The following is a 23021-nucleotide window of genomic DNA, read 5'->3' as shown; positions in this document are numbered from 1 at the left end:
AAAAGAACAGAAATGATGAAAGAAAAAAATCTGAAAACGTAAGCAGGGAACAAAAAATAAGGGAAAGAGTAAAAATATAGGTAAATAAAATAGACTTTCCTTCTCCTGAGTTTTCTAAAATTTTTTGAAGCAAAAAAAAGATAACATTATGTGATGTGGTCTCATTGGATGTAGAGAAAATATTTAAGATAATTATAAACAGGGGAAAGGAAAGGACTTAAAGGGAGATAAGATTTCTATGCTTCACTCAAACTGGTAAAGTGTAGACACTAGTAGACTGTGATAACTTATATGTGTATGTTGTAATACTTAGGGCAACCACTAAAAATCTATACAATGAGATATACTAAAAAATAACTATAGAATCTGGGGGCCAGAGTTAGAGATGCTACTGGTAGCTAGTAGTAGAGGCCAGGGATGTTGTTAAACATCCTACAATACACAGTACAGTCCCCCACAACAAAGAATTATGTCAATAGCGCTAAAGTTGAGAAACCTTGGCCTACATGCTTACCAGTGCTGGATATTATCATTCTTTCCGATAATATTTTTCAAAAATTTTGTATTTCTGTTTTCTCCTTAACTTCTCTTTATGTAGCCAGTGATAACTAGTTTTCCACAACCACCACCAACTTGTCATTCTTTTAATTTTGCCAGTATGGTAGTTTAAAAAATGATAACCTTATTTTATTTTGTTCCTCTTCAAAAGAATGGAGGTATTTTACTTCTTACTTTATGTATTATTTGAATTTGTTATAATGAACATGTATTATTTTTATAATTTTTTTGAAATGCTATTAAAGATTTTTTTTAAATACTACAAATAAATCAAATGGGATTCTAAAATTTGTTCAAGTAACCTACAGAAGTGCAGGTACAAGAAACAGAAACAAACAAACAAAGAAAACATAGAAAAAAAATTAAAATAACAAATTTAAGCCTTAACATATCATTACTTACATTAAATGTAAATGGTCTAATTACACCAATTGAAAGACAAAGATTGACAAAGTGGATTAAAACATATAACCCAACTATGAAACTCACTTCAAATACAATATAGGTAGGTTGAAAGTAAAAGAATAGAAAAATATATACCATGCAAACATCAATCAGAAGGAAGCAGGAATGGCTATACTATTATCAGATAAAATTGTCTTCAGAGCAAAAAAATTACCTTGGGAAGAGAGGAATTTTACATAAAAGAATCAATCTACCAAGAAGACACAGCAATCCTAAATGTTTATGCACGAACAAATGGAGCTGTAAAATATGGGAAGCAAAAATTAATACAACTGAAAGGAAAAATAGAAAAATCCACAATTACAGTTAGAGACTTCAACACCCCCCTATAAACAATTGATAAAACTTCTAGGCAGACAATCACCAAGGATATATAAGAAAGTAACACACCATTGACCAACAGGATCTAATCAACATTTATAGAACATTCTACCCAATAACAGCAGAATACACATTCTTTTAAAGTGTCATGGCATGAAAATGGCACTGAAATTGAAGAAGGAAACCCCTGCCCCTCCCAAAGCCAAAGGCAAAGCAAAAGCTTTGAAGGCCAAGAAAGTAGTGCTGAAAGGCATCCATAGCCACAAAAAAAGAGAAGATCTACACATCACCCACCTTCCAGTGGCCCAAGACACTGCGGATCTAAAAGCAGCCCAAATATCCTTGGAAGAGCACTCCCAAGAAAAACAAGCTTGATTACTATGCCATCATCAAGTTCCCCCTGACCACTGAGTCAGTCATGAATAAGATAGAAGACAACAGCACATTGAGTTCACTGTGGATGTCAAGGCCAACAAGCACCAGATCAAACAGGCTGTCAAGAAGCTCTATGACATTGACATGGCCGAGGTCAACAAGATCAGGCCAGATGGAGAGAAGAAGACATATGTCTGACTGGTTCTTGACTATGATGCTTTGGATGTTGCCAACAAAATTGGAATCATCTAAACTGAGTCCAGTTGACTAATTCTAAATATAAATTTTTTCACCATAAAAAAATAAAATAGAATAAAGTGTCCGTGGAACACAGAACAAGATAGTTCATATCCTAGGCCATAAAACAAACCTCAAGAAAATTAAAAGAATGGAAATCAGAGTGTGTTCTCTGACCACAAAGGAATCAAACTAGAAACCAATAACAGAAAGGTAACAGAAAATATCCAAGCACTTGAAAACAAAAGAGCACACTTCTAAATAATCCATGGGTCAAAGAGGAAGTCTCAAAGGAAACAAAAAATACATTGAATTGGATGAAAATAAAAATATAGCATACCAAAATTTGTGAGATGCTGCTAAACCAGTGCTGAGAGGGAAATTTTTTACCACTAAATGCTTACATCAAAAAAGAAGAAAAGTCTTAGATCAGTCACACAATTTCCTTAAGAAACTACATGAAGAAGAGCAAAATAAACCCAAAGGAAGCAGAAGGAAAGAAACAACAAAAATAAGAGCAGAAATCAATGAAATTGAAACCGGAAAAACAATATAGAAAATCAATGCAACAAGGAGCTGGTTCTCTGAAAAGAGCAATAAAAGTGACAAATCTCTAGCAAGACTTACAAATAACAAAATACGGAAGGCACAAATTACTAATATCAGAAATGAACAGGAAATATTACTACAGACACTGCTGACATCAAAAAGATAATAAGGAAACACTATGAACAATTCTACACACATAAATTTGATGAATTAGATGAAATGGACCAATTCCTCAAAAGGCACAAACTACCACAACTCACCCAATATGAAATAGATAATTTGAGTAGCCTTGTAACTATTACAGAAATTGAATTTGTAACTTTAAAACTCCCAAGAAAGTAATCCTCAGGCCTACATGAATTCTACCAAAAATGAATTCCAGGTGAATTCTGTCAAACATTTTAAAAAGAATTAAAATCAAATCTGCAAAATCTTTTCCAAAAAATAGAAGAGGAGAGAAGATTTCTCAACTTATTTTATGAGGCCAATATCACCCTGATACCAAAATTAGACAGTCCAAAAAAGAAAACTGCAGATCAATAGCCTTCATGAATATAGGCATAAAAATTCTTAAAATATTAGCAAATAGAATTGAGCAATATATAAAAAGAATTACACATCATCAACAAAGAGGATTTATTCCAGAGATGCAAAGCTGTTTCTGTAGTTGAAAATCAGTCTATGTAAACCACCATATTAACAGGCTAGAGAAGAAAAATAATACGATCATACTAAATGAGGGAGAAAAAGCACTTGACAAAATTTAACACCCAAGAAGGATGTCAGCAAAAATGGTGAAGTGAGGAGCTTCAAAATTTCGCCCTTTCTTAAAAGCAATGAAAAAACTGGCAAAATCAATCTTTTCAGAACTCTAGATACTAACCAAAAGTTTGCAGTGACCAGAGGAGTGCTTAATTAAGAAAAACAAGCTGAATCTCAGTAAGAACAGTGAGCTTTGTGGAGTTTTAACATATCTTGGTCCCATCCTCCACTCCCAAGCTCAGTGGTAGCCTTGAAAATAACACTCCACCTTCCTGATATTGGTGTGGAGGGGAGCAGAACAAACCTCATTCACAAAGAACTGCAGTTATTTGCTTTGACTCATCTGGCGTCTCCCTGGAAGACCAGCTCAAAAGGCTTACCTTTATCTTGCCTACCTCAAAACTCATTCAGTTTCTGAGCAAGTTAAACATAGGGTTACTACATAGATCAAGGACATAGAACAGAGAACCCAGAAATAGAACACATAAGCAAGACCAACTGATTTTTGACAGGGGTGCAAAAGCAATTCAATGGAGGAAAGATAGTCTTTTCAGCAAATGGTGCTACAGCAATTGGATATCCATAGGCAATAAATAAATAAATAAATAAATAAAACAAACCTCGACCTAAACCTCATTCCTTATATAAAAATTAACTCAAAATTTATGATAGCTTTAAATATAAAAGGCAAAACTGTAAAACTTTGGAAGAAAATATAGGGAAAATATCTTTGGGCCTAAGGCAAACATGAAACCAAAAGCACAGATCATAGAAGAAAAAAATCAATAAACTGAACTTCATCAAAATTTAAAACTTTTGCTCTGTGAAAGACTCTAAGAGAATGAAAAAAACAAGCTATAGACCTGGAGAAAATATTTTTAAAACATATCTGACAATAGACTTGTATCTAGAATATATAAAGAACTCTCAAAATTCGATGGTAAAAAAGCAAACACTCTAATTAGAAAATGGGAAAAAAACACAAAGTGACATTTCACTGAAGAGGATATACAGATGGCAAATAAGCACATGAAAAGATGTTCAACATCACTAGCCATTAGAGAAACACTGCTATTAGAAAAGCTAAAATAAAAAAAAATAATGACAATATCAAATGCTGGTGAGGATATGGAGAAACTGGATCTCTTAAACATTGCCAGTGAGAACGAAAAATGTTACAACCATTCTGGAAAATAGTTTGGCAATTTCTTTAAAAAACTAAACATATATTTACCATATTATCCAGCAAAAGCAATCCTGGGTATTTATTCCAGAGAAATTAAGACTTATCTCCACACAAGAATGTGTATACAAGTGTTCATAGCAGCTTTATTTGTAGTCGTCAGAAATTGGAAACAACCAAAATGTCCTTCAATAAATGAATGGTTAAACAAACTATGGTACATCCTTATCATGGAATGCTTCTCAGCAATAAAGAAGAACAAACTATTGATACATGCAACAGTTTGAATGGATCTCAAGGGCATTATGCCAAGTGAAAAAGGTCAGTCTCAAAAGTCACATACTGTACGAGTCCATTTATATAACTTTCTCCAAATGATAAAATCATAGAGATGGTGAACAGATTTGTAGCTACCAGGAGTTAGGGATGGTGGGTGAGAAGGGAGTGGGTGTGATTCTAGAAGACTAGCAGGTGGAAGATCTTCGTAGTGATAGAATAGTTTTGTATTTTCATTGTGATGGTGGTTACACAAATCAATACATGTGATAAAATGGCAAAAAACTATACACATACATTGTACCAATGAAAGTTTCTTGATTTTGATATTGTACTATGGTTACCTAAGAGGTAACCATTGGGAGAAACTGGGTAAAGGTTAAAGAGGACCTCACTGTACTATTTTTTGCAACTTCCTGCGAATCTATAATTATTTCCAAGTCAAAAGTTTCTAAAATTGTGAAATAAGATGAAATGAAAAGTAATGAGCTAAGCACTGAACTTAAGAAATTAGCAAGAGAAAAACAGGATAAACCCAAAGAAAAGTGAAAAAAGGAAATAACAAAGCTAAGAAATAAAATAGAAGACAAACAATAGAGAGGATGAACAAAGTTGATTTATTGAAAAGACAATACTATGAAAAATTTAATGTCGATAAATTTATACCTTAAACAAAATGGCAAAACTTCTAGAAAATATAACCAACCCAAACTGACTCAGGGAAAAATAGAAATCTTGGGTAGTCCTATAAGAACTGAGGAAATAAAATCAATATGTAAAAATATCAGGCCCAGATGATAAATGTAGGTAAAATGTATGCAAACTGAATCCAGCAATGAACAGAACAGATAACGATCACAACTAAGCTATGCTTATCCAAGGAAGGCAAAGTTGGTTTAATATTAGAAATTCCATTATTTTTATTCACTGATTAAGAAAGAAAAAATAAATTATAATCTTAACAAATGCAGTAAAAGCATTCCATGTAATTCAATACCTATTTGAAATAAAACTACCTAACAATCTAGGAATGGAAGATAACTTAATATAAGTTATTTACCATAAACCTAAAACCCACCTAATACCTAAATCTGAAGTGTGAGAACTTCACCTTTAAAATCTGATCAGGAAAAAGACAAGGACTATTACTACTCTCTCTAACCAACACCAAAATAAGATCCTATCTGGTGAAGTAAAATGAGAAAGAGAATTTATAACCTTTATAGGTTATAATGATTGAAAAGAAGGAAAAACTCATCATTTAAAAAATATTTGATTGCTAACACAGAAAACCCAAGAGAATTAGTTGACAGATGATTGGAGTTAATAGAATAATTGAGAATGGTTGATTAAAATGGGAAGATTTAAAATTAATTTCATTTCTATACAACAGCAACAGACAGAAAACATAATGTTTCAAAATACACCATTTATAATAGCAAAAAACAGTTATCTAAGAATAAATCTAATAAAGATATGCAAGACATTTATAGAGAAAGTTATAAAGCTTTACTAAAAATTAAAGCAACTGTCACTCCCCAAACTGACAGAAATATGAGGTTTATTCTCCATACAATGTCAACAGGAGGCCTCTGGACTGCAGACAATAGGCACATTTGAAGGCAGAAGTACCTTACTGCAAACCAAGGGAGTATGTGACCAAATCCCTAAATGCTAAATACCGAGATCCCATCCCACCGCACCCCCAGTCTTTCTCCCAGTTGGATCGCAAAACTCTGGCAGCCAAACCTTTACCCTCCTGGAAGAAAATGATATGATCCTTCTCTAAGGAATTCAGCCAATCCACGAAGAAAGACATAAAGATACTGACCTTAGGGATTCTTCAGGTGACTCAACAGCAAAGCTCAAAGCCAACAAGTTCCATTCATCTGGTCAGATGTCTCAATCAACATTTTTTTTTATTTTAATATAAAAATGGTATTTTTTTATTGAGCTAACATTTGTTTATAACATTATATAAATTTCAGGTGTATATCGTTATATTTCAGCTTCTGTATAGACTACATTGTGTTCACCACCAAAAGTCTAGTTGCCATCTGCTACCTTACACGTGTGCCCCTTTACACCTTTTGCCTTTCCCCCACCGCTCTTCCCCTCTGGTAACCACCAATCTGTTCTCTGTACCTATGTGTTTGTTATTGCTGTTGTTATTGTTTTATCTTCCACATATGAGTAAAATCATACCGTATTTGGATTTCTCCATCTGACTTATTTCGCTTAGCATAATCCCCTCAAGGTCCATCCATGTTGTCACAAATGGCAAGATTTCATCTTTTTATGGGGGAGTAGTATTCCATTGTACATATACACCACATCTTCATTATCCATTCATCTGATGATGGGCACTTAGGTTGTTTCCATGTCTCAGTATTTATCCAAAGAACACGAAAACACTAATTCAAAAAGATATATGCACCCCTATGTTCATTGCAGCATTAGTCAATCAACTTTTTAATCCTAGACTCTGTTTTTTCTTTGAGGAAGATTGGCCCTGAGCTAACATCCATTGCCAATCTTCCTCTTTTTTTCTTTTTTCTCCCCAAAGCCCCAGTACATAGTTGTATATCATAGTTGTAGGTCCGTCTAGTTCTTCTATGTGGGACACTGCCTCAGCATGGCTTGACGAGCGGTGAGTAGGTCCATGCCCAGGATCCAAACCAGCAAACCCCAGGCCACCAAAGTGGAATGCGTGAACTTAACCGCTACACCACCGGGCCGGCCCCTAATCCTAGACTCTTAATCATGAACAGTCAAACACAGTCTAACAACCATCATAGGAAAGTGTCTCTAATATGGAAAATAGAGTCCAAAGCAAACAAACCCTTAAACAAATAAATGAAGGCAACCTGAAGGAAACATAATCTATGCAAGGAAAATAAAACTTTAAAAATAATTATAATTAATATATTAAAAGAGATTGGAAAAGATATTACATCCATGAAACAAGAACAGAATTCCATTATTAAAATAGAGAAGAAAAAAGAGCTTTTGGAAAGTAAGCAGAAATAAAAAACTCAACACTGAAGTTGAAAGACAAAAAAAGGAATAATGATGAGGAAAGAAATCTGAGAAAACTAAGGGACCCAACCAAGAGGTACAACATTGGGAAAAGCAGAGATGAGAAAATCATCACTGAAAGAACTAAAGAAAATTTCTCCAAACTCAGAGATATGAATTGTCAGTTTAAAAGGCCTACTTAGAACACAGCACAATGGAAGAAAATAGGCCTACATCATGGTAAGTTCAAAACAATGGGAACAAACAGAAGCTTCTAGAACAGAAAAAAAATAGGTTGTATACAAAAGATCAGATATCAGAATGGCTTTATTCTTCTCAACAACAGCAATGGAAGCAAGAAAACAATGGAGCAATGCTTTCAAAATTCTAAACAAAAATGATTTCCAACCTAGAATTCTGTACTCTACTAAACTATCATTTTAAAGTAAATAAAGACATGTAATATGCAAGATCTCAAAATACTTATTTCCTAAGCAGCTACTGAAGGAGATGCTCACCAAAACTAGAAGAGTAAATCAAGACAAAGAAAGATATGAGACACAGGAAACAGGAGATCCAGGATGGGACACAGATGAAGTAAATTCCCAGGTAGACAGTGAAGGGATATCCTGGGACGACAGCTGTGGATCAGACATGTGCAACCAGCCCAAACTGGAGCAGGTAACTCAAGTGATAGGCATGCTGAGGGATGCCATTTCCAAGATGCCCACTGCCTTTGCACCATTTTTTAACCTGAGAACAGCATACCTGAATAAGCCTGACCAAGATTTTTCTACATATTTGGCTTGTCTTGACCAGAACTTAAGTACTTGTGGCTCTCCCCTCCATGCTCTATTGTCTGTATTGACTGAGGACACCCATTTCACTCACAGGAATGTTCTTTGACCTCCTGGGAGCTAGAGCTGCTGTTTTGCAGAAGATGCAAACATTTTTTTCATGTGGCCATTCCTCATACAGACTCTAGAAAATTCTGGGACATAATATCTGGCTTGAATTCAGTGAAGACATTTATATTTATTTACTTATATTGGTAACAATATGCCCCTGGCAAGTTACTTTCTAGAGATCTAACAATACAGGAGAAGAGCTCAGAGAAAATAAAGAATGAGTGGTGTATTAGTTTCCTGTGGCTACTGTAACAAATTACACAAATTGAATTTTATTTAAACAGAAATTTATTCTCTCATAGTTCCAGAGAGCAGAAGTCTGAAATCAAGGTGTCAGCAGGGCTTTACTCTCTCTGAAGGCTCTAGGAAACAATCCATTCTTGGTCTCTTCCAGCTTCTGGTGGCTGCAGGTGTTCCTTGGCTTCTGGCTGCATCACTCCAATCTCTTCCTCTGTGGACACTTTGCCTCCTCCTCTTCTCTTTTGTCTCTCCTTTCGTGTGTCTCTTATAAGGACACTTAACATTGGACTTAGGGCCCACCTGGATAATCCAGGATATCTCCTTATCTCAAAATCCTTAACTTAATTATATCTGCAAAGACCCCTTTTCCAAATAAGGTCACATTCGCAGGTTCCAGGGATTAAGATGTGGACATATCTTTTTTTTTTGGGGGGGGGCGTTGGGGGGCACCATTCAATCTACTACAAGTGGTTAGCAAATCTCTCAATTCAGTGTTTCTCAAATTTCAGTAAGATACAGACCACTTCTAAAATAAAGCCATTTTCACCGAAAACAGAACAAAACAAACAAATAATTCATAATAGATTTTTGTGTGTGTAGAATTTGACAGACTGATTTAAAATTTATATGGGAGAGCAGAGTCAAGAATAGCTCAGACATTCCTGAAGAAAAATGACAATGTTGAGGGAAACTTGCTCCAAGTCTTATAAATTTATAGTAATTGAGGCACTATGATATTGCTTTAGAGATAGACAAATGAGCCAACAGAATATAATAACACAATCAACAGCCCAGCATGACACCAAAACATACAGAGACACTTGGTATATGACAGAGGCGTCATTGCAAATTAAGTTATTTGTATGAAAAAAAGTGGATCTTTACCTCATACCATGAAAAAAAATCATTTCCAGGTTCATTCAGGATTTAAATATGAACAGCAAACTTTAACATATTTAGAAAATACAAGATAATATCCAATGATCTTAGGAATCCAAATATCCATCAACAAGAAAAGAGTTAAATAAATAGTCATATACAAAAAAATACTTGTGGACACTGTGATGCATTTCCAAGATCCCCCTTCAAGGAAGAACTTGTGGCCCCAACTGCTGTGAGTGCTGTTTGCCATCTGCCTTCAGCTGTCAAACCCCTAGGGACTGCCTCAGTTGCAGAGCACTGCCTCGTCCAAGGTCACCTCTCTTACTGAGATGGCCACATCCAATGACTGATCAGCCCAACTCAGGACAACCATGAATGTTCTGAATGGCCATTCTATTTTTATTTTATTTGCTCATGATACTATGAGCCAGGAATTTGGTCTGGGCTTAGCTGGCCAGTTCTGTTCCACATAGCATTGGCTGGGTTCATTCACTCAGCTGCATTCAGTTGGTAACTAGGCTGAGCTAGAAGGTACAATAAAGCTTCATGCACATGTCTGGAAACTAAATGCTCCTCCAAGTGGCCTCTATCTCACTATATGGTTAGCTTGGATTCCTCACAACATGGTGGTCTCACAGTAATCAGATTTTTACATGGTAGCTGGCTCCTAAGAGGGAGCATTCCAAGTAGTGAAGGCAGAAGCTATAGATCTCTTAGTTCCTAGCCTTGGAAGTCACCCAGCATCACTTCTGCTACATTCTATTAGTCAAAATAACTCAGAGGGCCAGCCAGATCCAAGGGGAGGGGAAATAGACTCCTCTTCTTGACGAAGGCATGATGAGGTCATATTGCAAAAGAGCCCGTGGGACAGGAGAGATTTTTGTGGCCATCTTTGGAAACACAATCTGCCAGAGCTATCATGTACAGCCGAGCAAGCTGTATGCTGTACAACTCCAGGAGTTACCATTTTCCCAGACTTCAAAGCAAATAGCTCCCCCTAGAGTTGTGCAATACAGCATAATTGGTCCCCACAGCCCTAGACTCGCACACACGTAACACTGATCACTAATAGCAAGTCATAGATGAATATATACAATAGTACACCATTTATATGAAGTTTAAAATGTCAAACTGAAGAATATATCATTTGGATACATAAAAATGTAGTAAACCTATAAAGACAAGCAAGGAAATGATAAACACAAAATTTAGGAAAGTGCTGGAGGATATGGCTTTTAAGATCAAACAGAAATACAGAAACTTGAGTGGTCTTGGTAATAGTCTACTGCTTCAGCTAGATGGTAGATACATGGGTATTTGTTACCTGCATAACATTCTTTTGTATCTACAAAATAATCCAAACTCAATTGAGAAAGAAAACAAATAAGTAATATAATAAAATAGAAAAAGTAAATAAAGATTAATTCAGGATAGTAGTAGCCTCTGGAATAATGGAAAGAGATATGATAGGACAAGGATATCCAGGGGATCTAGTAGTACTTATTAAGTTAGCTTGGTGAGTACTTGGCACATTTTTCTTTATACCTTATAAATTGATTACATACCTCCTTTTGTTTGTGGCTGTCAGAAGATAGAGACCACAGAATCAGCAGTGAACAGAATGGTGCCTTAACAAGAATTATTCCCCCCTGGGTGTATCTTGTGGTACTCAGAGAGAATACAATACAGACAAAGTCTAAACTTCTCATTCTAGAAAGGCCATAGGTAAGCTTGTAAACAAAGAAGAAAGAAATATTCAGCTTCTCCTTCCAGGATATAAGATGAAAACCTTATACTCAATCTAAACTGAGAGTACTAAATATAATAAAAGTTGAGGTGGGAGGGCATTAAAATTGTGAGAGATATATGTATATTAGTACTGAATGTTGTCTGAAGTGGTTGCAGATGTCATCAAATCATACTTCTGTGAAAAAAAAATTGAGAGGGAAGAGCTCACTGTTCAAGGACCACTCATTGAGTCTGTATCATGGTTAAATATAGAAGACCACCCAGATAAGTGAAAGGGAGACACTTCTGTGTTTAGAATCTTTCATTGTAATTGTACCAGTAATATTAGAAGAGCCTATTTTACTCTTTGGATTTCTAAATTTCTGTCCAGCATTTTCAAGAATCACTCAGAAGCAAAGATGACATAAATAATGCAATGCTCGGCACACATTCTCTCTTTTCAGAGAATCAGGATGGCAATCTAAAGAGGTAGCTTTTGAGAAAACTGGGCGCACAAATATGGAACCATTTAGGTCATTTGTCATGACAGTAAATAAGAAATTGAGTAAACTATATTTCAACAAAGAAAATTTCTCTAAGAAGGAAGACAAGGACTCTAAAAGACATTGTGTCAGGATGAAATCTACTCATGGCTCGGTTCTTCACAAAAGCCTTAGCTCTGTTTTCTGTAGACTAGTCCACGGATGTAATGGAATATATATTATTCCATTATATATTATTCCATTATATATATTCCATATATATATAATATATATTCCATTATGTATGTATATATATGGTCTTTGCTCAAATGTCATCTCCCTAGTAAGTCCTTCCCTGACTACTCTATTTAAAATGCAACACCCCTCCCTCCTCAGCACTTCCTATCCCCCTTCTATGCTTGATTTTTTTCTTCCACAGCACTTATCACTTTCTAAGACACTATAAAATATTCCTCTTTACTTTGGTTTACTGTCTTAATTTCCTCCCCTAGAATATAAACAGAGATTTTTTTCTTCCCTTGCTATTCCCAGCATCTAGAACAATGTCTAGGATGTAATAGGTGCTCCATAGATATTTGTTTTATGAATTGGATGAATGAAATCTGGTAAGATGAGAGCTGGCAGCTGCTGTCATCCATGGTCTGGTCTTGTGGAAAAACCTGTCTGAAAGAGGAAAGCTGACCCAGAGAAGCTGCCACTCTCCACCCTAGTGGGGGATTAGCCTCTGTCCCTGTCCTCCCAGAAGCCAGCTACATCTCTGCCTTTACCAGAGTTTTCTACATGAGCCAATAAATTCCCCTTTTTGCATAAAGTGAGCTTCTTTCATTTGCAACCACAAGAGTTCTAACATGTGAGCATTCTTTGCACAGACATATACAGGACAAATGTTCCCTTTTGCCAAGTAAAAGCCTCTCTGAGTGGTCTACATCCTCAGTTCACACTCTGCTTCATTTTCCATCCTCAGCTTCTCCCAACTTGGCAATGGTACTTTGTTCCACACTAGAAGGCTTCGGTTACAACACCATTTGCAGTCATTCGAAACCTGTATGTTTCACCAACCTTGTGCAAAGCAGGATATAGAGACAAGGCAAGGCATGCTGCCTCCCACCTCCTGCCCCATCCCATCCAGCCCTTCAATCATCCAAGCTCTTTGGCCACCCAAACCCAAACACTTGACATCTAGACACTCACATATTTGCCTGTGTTGTCCCACCTCCTCTTTCTACCACATTACCACTAATTCTACCCTGCCAGTCAGAAATCGATAACAGAGAATGAGGAAACCAAGGATATTGTGACACATCATAAATATCTTTGTGACCCACCAAAGTGTCCCAACCCGCTGGTTGGGAAATAGCAGTTCATAAAAGCATCGTATATGCTGTTCATTTTGCAAAACAGTTAGCCAGCCAAATGAAAAAGGATTCAGAGGATTTAAGAAACCTATTTATTACAAGTTTAAAAGTCTGAATAAACACACACGATGTTATAATAGACTTATTTTGTAACTTCTTAGCCAATAGGACCACATACTCACGTACCAGTGCTGTTAACAAACCCCATTATTCTTCCATTTGATCATTTAACAAACATGAATTGAATACCCCTGTCTGAGTCAGACATTGCCTGGTGCTGGGCCCTGAAGGGGCTTGCAGCCTGGAGTGAGAGACACACAAGCAGACACACAACAATAGAGTCGTAAAGAAGCATGAGGCACAGGATATTTTGTAAGCACTATGGAGAAGCATCTTTTTTTGTGTGTGTGTGAGGAAGATTGGCCCTGAGCTAACATCTGTTGCCAATCTTCCTCTTTTTGCTGAGGATGACTGGCTCTGAGCTAACATCTGTGCCAATCTCCCTCTATTTTTTGTACAGAGGATGCTGCCACAGCATGGCTTGATGAGCAGTGTGTCAGTCTGCGCCCAGGATTCGAACCTGCAAACCCTGGGCTGCCGAAGCAGAGCACATGAACTTAACCACTATGCCACCGGGCCAGCCCCAGAAAAGCATCTCATCTTGTTTTGAGGAGTCCAGAAAAACATCTCGGAGGAGATAATGCCCAGAGAACAATCTTAAAGGGAGAGTGGGATTAGCCCAACAAAGGAGGGGTAGGACATTCTAAGAAGAGAGGCAGCATGAGCAAGGGCATGGAGGCTACAAAAATTTTAGTGCTGCTGGGATATAAAGGGAAGGCAAGCATGGCAGAAGGAGAGAAGAGGGGGAGGGACAGGGAAAGGGCATGATGGGCTGTGAATACGGAGATACACCTCCTAGCCCCCCTACAAGGAAGGACTTGATACCCCATCTGTGGGAATGTAGTGAGCAGACAGCCCTCAGCCCCTTCAAAGTCTGCCTCAGCTGCAGAGAACCACCTCACCCCAAATCATACCATCCTGGGGATAAGCCACACACAATGACTGATTGAGGCACGGGGAAAAAGGCCTGATCATCTCGGCCCAGCTTGGGACAACTTGGAAGGGCCATCTAGCTCTAGAGCTCCCAGCAGGGTAGGCCAAAGCTGTCATTGAGCCTGCATCGCAGCTCAACTTCTCCCTCTGCCCACTCCTGCTTCCTTCTCCTTTCCATAGCTGTTGATCTCAAGGGCTCTCTTTAATAAACATCTTGCACGCTAAACTCAGTCTCAGTCTGCTTCTCAAGGGAACCCAACCTGTGACACGGGCCATTAATGTTTATTGAGAAACTTGGACTTAAAGCTATACTGAGGTTTTAAATAAATTGCACTTCCAACACCACAGCATTATCACCATATGTGTTCCCTTTCAGAAACCATGCTGACAGACACAAGAGGTGCCTTTCACTTACTCCAGCAACCATACCTAAGAGCGGCTACATAGGAGAGAAGTCCAACTCTGTCCTTTAGATTTCCCTGAAGGTGACCTGAGTGTATCTGAGAAGATGGAAGTACCCCTTCTTCAGAATTTCATCCATGGCTCAGCCACATCCATCCATCTATTTGTTTATTCATCCAAGAAACATGTCCTGAACATATGCTAAGTGCTGTGCTAACTTGGTCACTTCTTGCCCTGGTGCTAACCTTTAAGATAATTTTAGAATTCTCAATAATGGTTGTAAAAAAATCCAATTAAAAGAAACTTTAGTTATAGGAACACCAATGTGTATGGTTTACCCTGAAATTCCTTAGCTGTTTTCTGAGTTCAAACTCTCTAAGGGCACCTTTGTTTGTGGTTTGGCTTCCCATATGGTGTTTGCAGTGAGAGACAAGGCCAGTCGGAGGGCTGTCAGAACTCTCTGCAGCTCATAGTTCCTATTGCAAACCCATAAATAGACATTCTGGACTCCCTTATTTGTATGATAAATTTATGAATTATGGGATACAATATTGAAATTCTTGGTTCCAAAAACAAACCAGAAGATTTTGCCCAAAAGTGGCCTTCAGTTAAACAACATTTATTAAGTTCTTTGTGCTAAGCACTGGGTGAATACAAATATAAGCAAGACATATTCCAGCCCTTACCAAGCACATAGGCAGATGAGACATGTCCACAAATGACTGGTATAATCAATAAATATACAAGAGATAATAAAGGGAAGAAGAAAGGAGAGTGTTAGGAGGATCTCAAACTTGAGTACCTCTTATGCACTAGGCACTTTATCTGTGTTATCTCACTTAATGCTCATAACAACCCTATGAAGTAGCCTTCTTTTTCTTATTTTATTCATGAGAAAAATTGAGGAGTCCATGGTCACACAACTAGTAAGTGGAGGAGTACCAGTCTGCTTGACTTCAAAGTCCAAGCTCTTCTCTTACAACCTGCCAGCTCCCATAGCACCATAACAGAAGCATGAAAAGAACATTGCTGATGGGCAGTTCAAAGGGAGAGCAAGGGCTTCTGGGTTGAGGAGTGAGGGAAAATTCTATGGAATAGGTGATGGTTGGGGGAGGTCATGAAGTATGGGTAGAGTTTTAACTAGCAGAGGATTATAGGGAGGGTGTTCTGGGTGGAGGGAACAACATGATCAAAGGTCCCAAGCTATGGGAAATGTCTAAGGACCTACAGGGTGTGTTTTATGTCAGGTTCTTCAGGAAGTAGACTCTGAGATGGAGTTTAGTGTCCAGAAAATGTATTAGGGAGTGTCCTTGGGCTCAACACCTGTGGGAAGTGAAGAAAGTGGGATTAGGCAAAGGAAGGTGTTGGGCTGCAATGCAGTCACAAAAAAAAGCCTAAGCCAATCTCCTGAATTGCTCTGAAGCTGGAATGACTTTTCAGAGTTGTCTTGCCTTGAGACAAGGGGGATAGGTCTTTATAGCCCCTCCTTTTGACCAGTCATTGGATGTAGGCTGTCTCTGGAAGGGAATGTGAATCTTGAGTGAGGTGGTTCTCTTCACATGACAGCAATCCCCAAAGAGGGACTCACATGAAAGCCATCATCCACCAACACTTCTAACAGCTGGAGGAGTGAGTTCCTTAGTCCTTAAGGGGGAATTCTGGGTGGCCCACCATGAAGTTCACTATAGGACGTGTGTCTTGGGCAGTAAGCTGGCTTATCTGGCAAAACGTGAGAGTGTAAGACTAAGGAAAGGATGAAGTTGGAAAGTTGAGAGGGAGTGGACATTGAAGGCCAGACTTTGTGTTTTGTAAAGAAGGGAAAAGGGTCACTAAGTTTTTCATGAGGCAAAGTCATGGCTAGAAATTATACCTATCATAATGCATGGGACATCTGAGGGTGGAGAGAACCCAGAGGAGAATCAATGGGTTCTTCCACAGTCAAGGTGGAAGGTGAAGAGGGGAGAACTGAAGAAGTGGCAGTAGTTTTGGGAGGAGGGGATGGAGGCAGCAGAAGCATTGAGGACACACAGACATTGCATGCTAAGCACTTTCTACAAAAGGCCTGTAAGACTGAAAAAGAGAAAATACCTTACCATGGTTCAACCATTCCGTGGAATACTATCCATCTTTCAATGTAAATTTCATGTAGGCAGGGATTTTTGTTATTTTCCCAGCATCTAGAGCAATGCCTGGCAAATAGCAAGTATTTGTATCAGTTAGCTTTTTCTGTGATCAGGCTGAGTTACAAAAATTCCAAAATCTCAATGGCTTATAGCAACAAACGTTTATTTATTGCTCACTGTTCTACAGTCAACTGTAGCAACTCTGTTCCGGGCTATGGGTTGGGTTCAGGTCTGCTCCATGTGTCTTCCTGTGCCAGGGACCAAGCTGAAGAACAGGAGGGACATACTATTCTTTTAGTGGAGGGCAGGAGTCCAAGGAGGCTGGCAGAACTTGCAATGCCTGTAAAAGCTTCTGCTAGGATCTGGCAAACTGTCACTTCTACCACCCACATTCCATTGGCCTAAGCAAGTCATATGAGCAAGCTCCATATCAATGGGGCAGGGAAATATACTCCTCCACTGAGGAGCTGGGGAAAGGAGAGTGACTATTTGCTAAACAACAATAAAATTCACAGTAGTGCTCAATAAATATTTGTTGAATGATTGTCTGAATAAATCTACATATACTGATATGGAAAGATCCCTAACACATTCCATTAAGTGAAAAAGGCAAGTTGCAAAGCAATACATACACTACAATCCAATTTATAAACACACATACCAAAAATAAAACCATACATTGATATATGCACATATTTTTTCATAAATGCATAGAAAAGGGGCTGGAAGTAGATACACTAAGCAGTTAACAGTGTAACTTCTGAAAAGGGGAGTACGATTGGGTAGGAATGAAAGGAGACATTTGCTTTGACATCATTTGAAAATTTTTTACAACAAAAAGGTATTTGTGCTTAATTTGCATGGTTTTTTTTTAAAACATTGTAAAACAGAAGAAAAAAATAAAAATAAAACAATGTCCATTGTGAAGCTCCTCACACTTTCCGGATTGGAAAAATGTCAAATGAGCAATTTGGAGGAAGGAAGTTAATGTCATAGTAAGAGTGACAAATTAATAACAAAATGTGCCCTAACTCTTATAATTGTTCAGTTACTGCTCTGACATTTAAAAAACATTACAACCTTTATGATAAGTGCCTTTATCTGGCTTATGAAATGATTATGAAATTACTCTGACAGGATCTTGCATTTAGGTTGTGTAAAAAGGAACATTTACTTAACCCATGCCATGTACATAGTAGATATTCAATATATGTTGCATTTAATAAGCAAAAATCCTGGCAAGTCTATTAATAGTTTAGTATTGCCAATTCACATAGGAATATCAAGTCTTCTTAATGAAGAGAAATATCCTCTAAATGGCATTGTCATGAAGGTGTTGCAATAAGCCATTCTGTAAAACAAATTGGATGTTCAACTTTCCATCCCTTTCTCTAGAACCTCATGTCTTACCAGGGTAGTTATGGATATAAACTTTTGGAAGGACTGAATCACTTTATCAAGTAACATCTTAGAACATCTCTTACCAGGGCTGTGATGGCCACTTTTCATAGCTAACATCTCAGCAACCACACAGAGAATCACAAAGTTTGGTGGTTGAGGTCTTGGAAAAAAGCAGGCAAATCAGTCAGGCCCCAAACCCTCATTGATTGCCCATACAGTGCATGCAGAATCTTAGATGAGTGAAATGCATTTCAAAGAACAAACGCCAACTCCACTCCTCCCTCAAGAAAAAACAACAAATAAGTAATTTTAAAATTTGGTGTTTTTAGGTAATCTTTAAGGTGGTTCTTTACTTGCCACTAATCATTTCTGTTTTGGATGTAATTTTCAAATTTGCATGTTCAGAAATTTGAATGTATTACATTATCCGAGGGTGAGCTCACAAGTTGGACTGGCTCATGATAACCAAATTCACAGGAAGTTCATTTACAAACCAGACCATGAGTTTATTCATTAACACTACCCTACCAAATCCCTCCCAGAGCACAGGTTTCACCTACTACATGTACTCCCTTCCCAGAAAAGAAAGGCTAAATTAAGTCCAAATGATTGGATGGCAAACACTGGATTCAAGAGGGAACTGAGTGGTTTAAATAAAGGTTATTGATTTGTGGTATCACAATAATCTCACCGCTAATGAAAATATTTGCCTGGCTAATTTTACACCTGGGTCGGTCCATTAGAGCAAATCTCTTCCTTGATGGTGCTGGGGGACCCTGAAAAACTGTCTTCATCAACTGCTCATTAAGGGTTTAGTTCCAATGTCAGCCTGTGGCTATTAGGTGTGTCTCCAATTGCCAATTGGTCTTGATTTCCAATTATATTAGTGAAGATGGACTCCTTCAATTGAAAGTATTAGAAAGTTAAAACTCAAACTAGATTAAACAAAAAACGTAAGTTATTTGCTCATCTCTAAACCAAATACTGTGACCAAAGGGATAAAATGTGCTGATTGTTCAGGCCTGGGTTTCTCAACCACCCCTAGGATGAATCCTACCCCCACCAAATCACAAGGACTGAGGGAGGACAGAGTTTCTCCAATGGAAGAGAAGAAAGATTAGATGCTGGTCAGGCAAATAATAATAATAATAAATGTCCACTACACCGACTTTACGGTTGAGATTCTTGCTCACGCTCTCCTCCCCAGCTCAGGCTCGCTTTCAGTGGGTAGGGGAACATCAGCACCAATCACTAGTACAATGATGAACTGTTGATTCCCTCTGGGAGGAAAAGAAAAAACACAAAACAGAAGGCTAAAAGCTTAACTTCATTTCAATAATTTTAAGATTTATCTTCCTATTTGCCTTTAGCCTATTTTATCTTTCACCTCGTTCCTGTTATCCCAGAAGCTCTGTATCCAGAAGATAACATGACAACTTAATATAACAAGTAATAATTATGGAAGTCCTGTGTGCATTGATTTAAGGATTACAATTTCAATTTTAAAATATTGATGGATTCAACATGATTTATGTCTGGTGAAGATATAAGGAATTAAGAAGAGCAGGCAGAGTTATGAGAATCGAGGAGTCTGGGCCATGATACAGGGACCTACTCACAGTTAATACAATGAACTAATTCCCTCACTATCTGGGGCTAGAATTTTGGGCTAGAAGAGAAGGAGCTCTGTAACTACGGTTACAAACCTGGTTCCAATCTAGGCTTTGCCACTCAATAGTGATATGGCCTACAGCCAAGTTACTGAAAAGTGATAAAAATCAACATTTCTTGAGCTCTGACTCTGTACCAAGCACTTACATACATAATCTTTAAGCTCTACAAGAACCTCGGAGGGTATGCATTACTAAATCTCTCAATTAGCAAATGCTATCAATGCTAAGACACCATCAATTTCATAGCAGCTTTATAGAGTGAAAAATACTTTACAAGACAAGGCATATTACTATAAGACACATCTCAATTTCAAATATTAAAATAATAAGTGAAAATAAAGGCTCCGAGGGGAGTCAAGATGGCGGCGTAGGCAGACTCTGAACTCACCTCCTCCCGTGGACACAGCCAATTTACGACTACTCGTGGAAAAATTACCCCTGAGACAGAACTGAAAACTGGATAAGAGGAACTCCTGCAACAACGGACAATCCTAACTGGGGTAGAAGAGGCAGAGACTCCCTTCTGGAGAGGAAAAACGCCACCTTCACAAGCCGCCAGCTTCACGGCCGCCGGGAGCAGCTCACAGGTACGCAGCCTCCCTGGAGGCGCGGGGCCCTGAGCCGGGGAGCCCCCGCTGTGGGCATTTTGTGGACCCAGCACAATTGAGACCAGCAGCATAATATCTGACTTTGCCTGCTACTAAAGCATTGGGGAGCACCCCCAGAAAACCCGGTTCACAAAGAAACTAAAACTGGCTCTTAAAGGGCCCGCGCACAAACTCACCCGTTCCAGAAAGCATCCTAAAATCACCAGAAAGAAAGGTGCACGGTGCTTCGGTGACAAGAGACTCACCTAATAGGCCCTGAGTGCATCTCGGTGAGGGGTGAGACCTCTCCAGGGACTGGGACATTGGCGGCGGCCATTGTTGTGGCCTGGTGTGCGCGTGCTGACACACACGCCATTGGAGTTCTCCCTGAGACCTGCTAGCCCAGGGTCTGCCCCACCCGCTAGAGCACCGATTTAATCCAGCTCAGCCAGGGCAGGCAGCCCACCCTAGAGACTAGCCCCACCCAACAACAAGCCATCAGGCAACGTGTGGGCCTGCATAGATTGGTGACTGGATTCTCTGCAGCCTGGCAACTGAGCTGACTTGAGCGGGGCAGGGTGTGCACAAGGAGTGGGTGGAGAGTGTGGGGTGGTGGCGGAGTGTGTGGGGCTCCCGCCGTGGAGAGACTGGGTCCACTTGGGGAGGTCGGGGCTCTCACACGGGGCAGGACTGTGTTGACTGTGTGTGTGGACCTGTGGGCGGCAGGGCTTCTCAGCCACAGAAGACTTGTACTTCTCAAAGACCCACATAGGAGGTTTGCTCCACCTTCCAAAACCTGAAACAATTGGGTGCTCCTGTGCCTGAGGCCAGCCCCTCCCAGCTGCAATCCTCAGAGAGCTGACAAGAGACCTAATAGGCTAGAGGCTTACAGCAATTGTAAGGCCCTGAGCCTAACAACCTGCCACGCTGGAGGCCTACTCACTTAAAAGAAATACTGCAGGGCCGGCCCCGTGGCTTAGCGGTTAAGTGCGTGCTCTCCGCTGCCGGCGGCCCAGGTTCGGATCCCGGGTGCGCACCGAGGCACCACTCCTCCAGCCATGCTGAGGCCGTGTCCCACATACAGCAACTAGCGAAGGATGTGCAGCTATGACAGACAACTATGTACTGGGGCTTTGGGGGAAAAATAAATAAATAAAATATTTAAAAAAAAAAAAAAGAAATACTGCAACACAAATGTGGTATTAGAACTTGCAGCCAACTGTGCTGGGGCTCCCCACAGCTGATAAAGAGACTGAAGGGCCCACAACAACTACAAGCAGCTGAGCATTACAACAGCTGGCCAGGAGCATAACTCAGCCTCCCTGGGCGCCTACAGGGAGAGCAAACAGGCCACAGCAGAAGGATACACGTAGCCCACTTAGGGGTCACCCCTGGAACATTGAGAACTGAGGGAAGCACACTGGAAGCCTCCTAAGCCATCACTTACATAAGGTCACCTATCCAAGAGCAGGAGGCGTGGCTGACCTACCTAATACGTAGACACAAGCACAGGAAAGAGGCAAAATGAAGAGGCAAAAGAATACATTCCAAGTAAGGGAACAGGACAAAACCCCAGAAAAGGAACTTAGTGAAACAGAAATGAGCAACCTACCCGACAGAGAGTTCAAACTAAGAGTGTTAAGGATGCTCACTGATCTGGGGAGAAGAATAGATGGACTCAGTGAGAATGTCAACAAAGAAATGGAAGATATAAAAAGAACCAAGCAGAAATGAAGAATACAATACCGGAAATGAAAAACTCATTAGAGGGACTCAAAAGCAGAGTAGAGGATACAGAAGAACGGATCTGTGAGCTGGAAGAAAGACTAGAAGAAATTACCCAAGGTGAACAGGTAAAAGAAAAGAATTAAAAAGAGTGAGGACAGTCTAAGGGACCTCTGGGACAACATCAAGCGCACTAACATCCGTGTTATAGGTGTCCCGGAAGGAGAAGAGCGAGACAAGGGGGCAGAGAATCTATTTCAAGAAATAATAGATGAAAACTTCCCTAACCTAAGGAAGGAAACAGACATCCAGGTACAGGAGGCACAGAGAGCCCCAAACAAGATAAACCCAAAGAGGCCCACACCAAGACACATCATAATCAGAATGTCCAGAATTAAAGATAAAGAGAGAATCCTAAAAGCCGCAAGAGAATGTCAAGTTACATACAAAGGAAACCCCATAAGGCTATCAGCTGACTTCTCAGCAGAAACCTTACAGGCTAGAAGAGAATGGCATGATATATTTAAAGTGCTAAAAGGAAAAAACTTACAGCCAAGAATACTCTACCCAGCAAGGTTATCGTTCAAAATGGAAGGAGAGATCAAAATTTTCCCAGATAAGCAAAAATTAAAGGAGTTTGTCACCAAGAAACCAGTGTTACAAGAAATGTTAAAGGGACTGATTTAAGGGGAAAAGA

The 23021-nt window shown here is 39.1% G+C and overlaps 1 protein-coding gene and 1 pseudogene across 1 annotated transcript in view; one reads left to right on the top strand and one right to left on the bottom strand.

Moving 5' to 3' along the window:
• The window catches only part of EFHC2 (EF-hand domain containing 2), a 269392-nt gene extending 248400 nt beyond the window's left edge, over window positions 1–20992 (bottom strand). The window contains exon 1 of the mRNA XM_087427094.1: window positions 20866–20992. The gene's annotated coding sequence lies outside the window, so the exon portion shown is untranslated. The remainder of the gene's footprint in view (window positions 1–20865) is intronic.
• On the top strand, window positions 1504–1976 carry LOC101402374 (large ribosomal subunit protein uL23 pseudogene; annotated as a pseudogene).
• Window positions 20993–23021: the final 2029 nt, after the last annotated feature.

The sequence above is a fragment of the Ceratotherium simum genome, chromosome X (assembly GCF_057802395.1).
Source record: "Ceratotherium simum simum isolate JZ-2026a chromosome X, ASM5780239v1, whole genome shotgun sequence".
NCBI lineage: Eukaryota > Metazoa > Chordata > Mammalia > Perissodactyla > Rhinocerotidae > Ceratotherium > Ceratotherium simum.
This window is presented reverse-complemented; position numbering and strand designations above follow the sequence as displayed.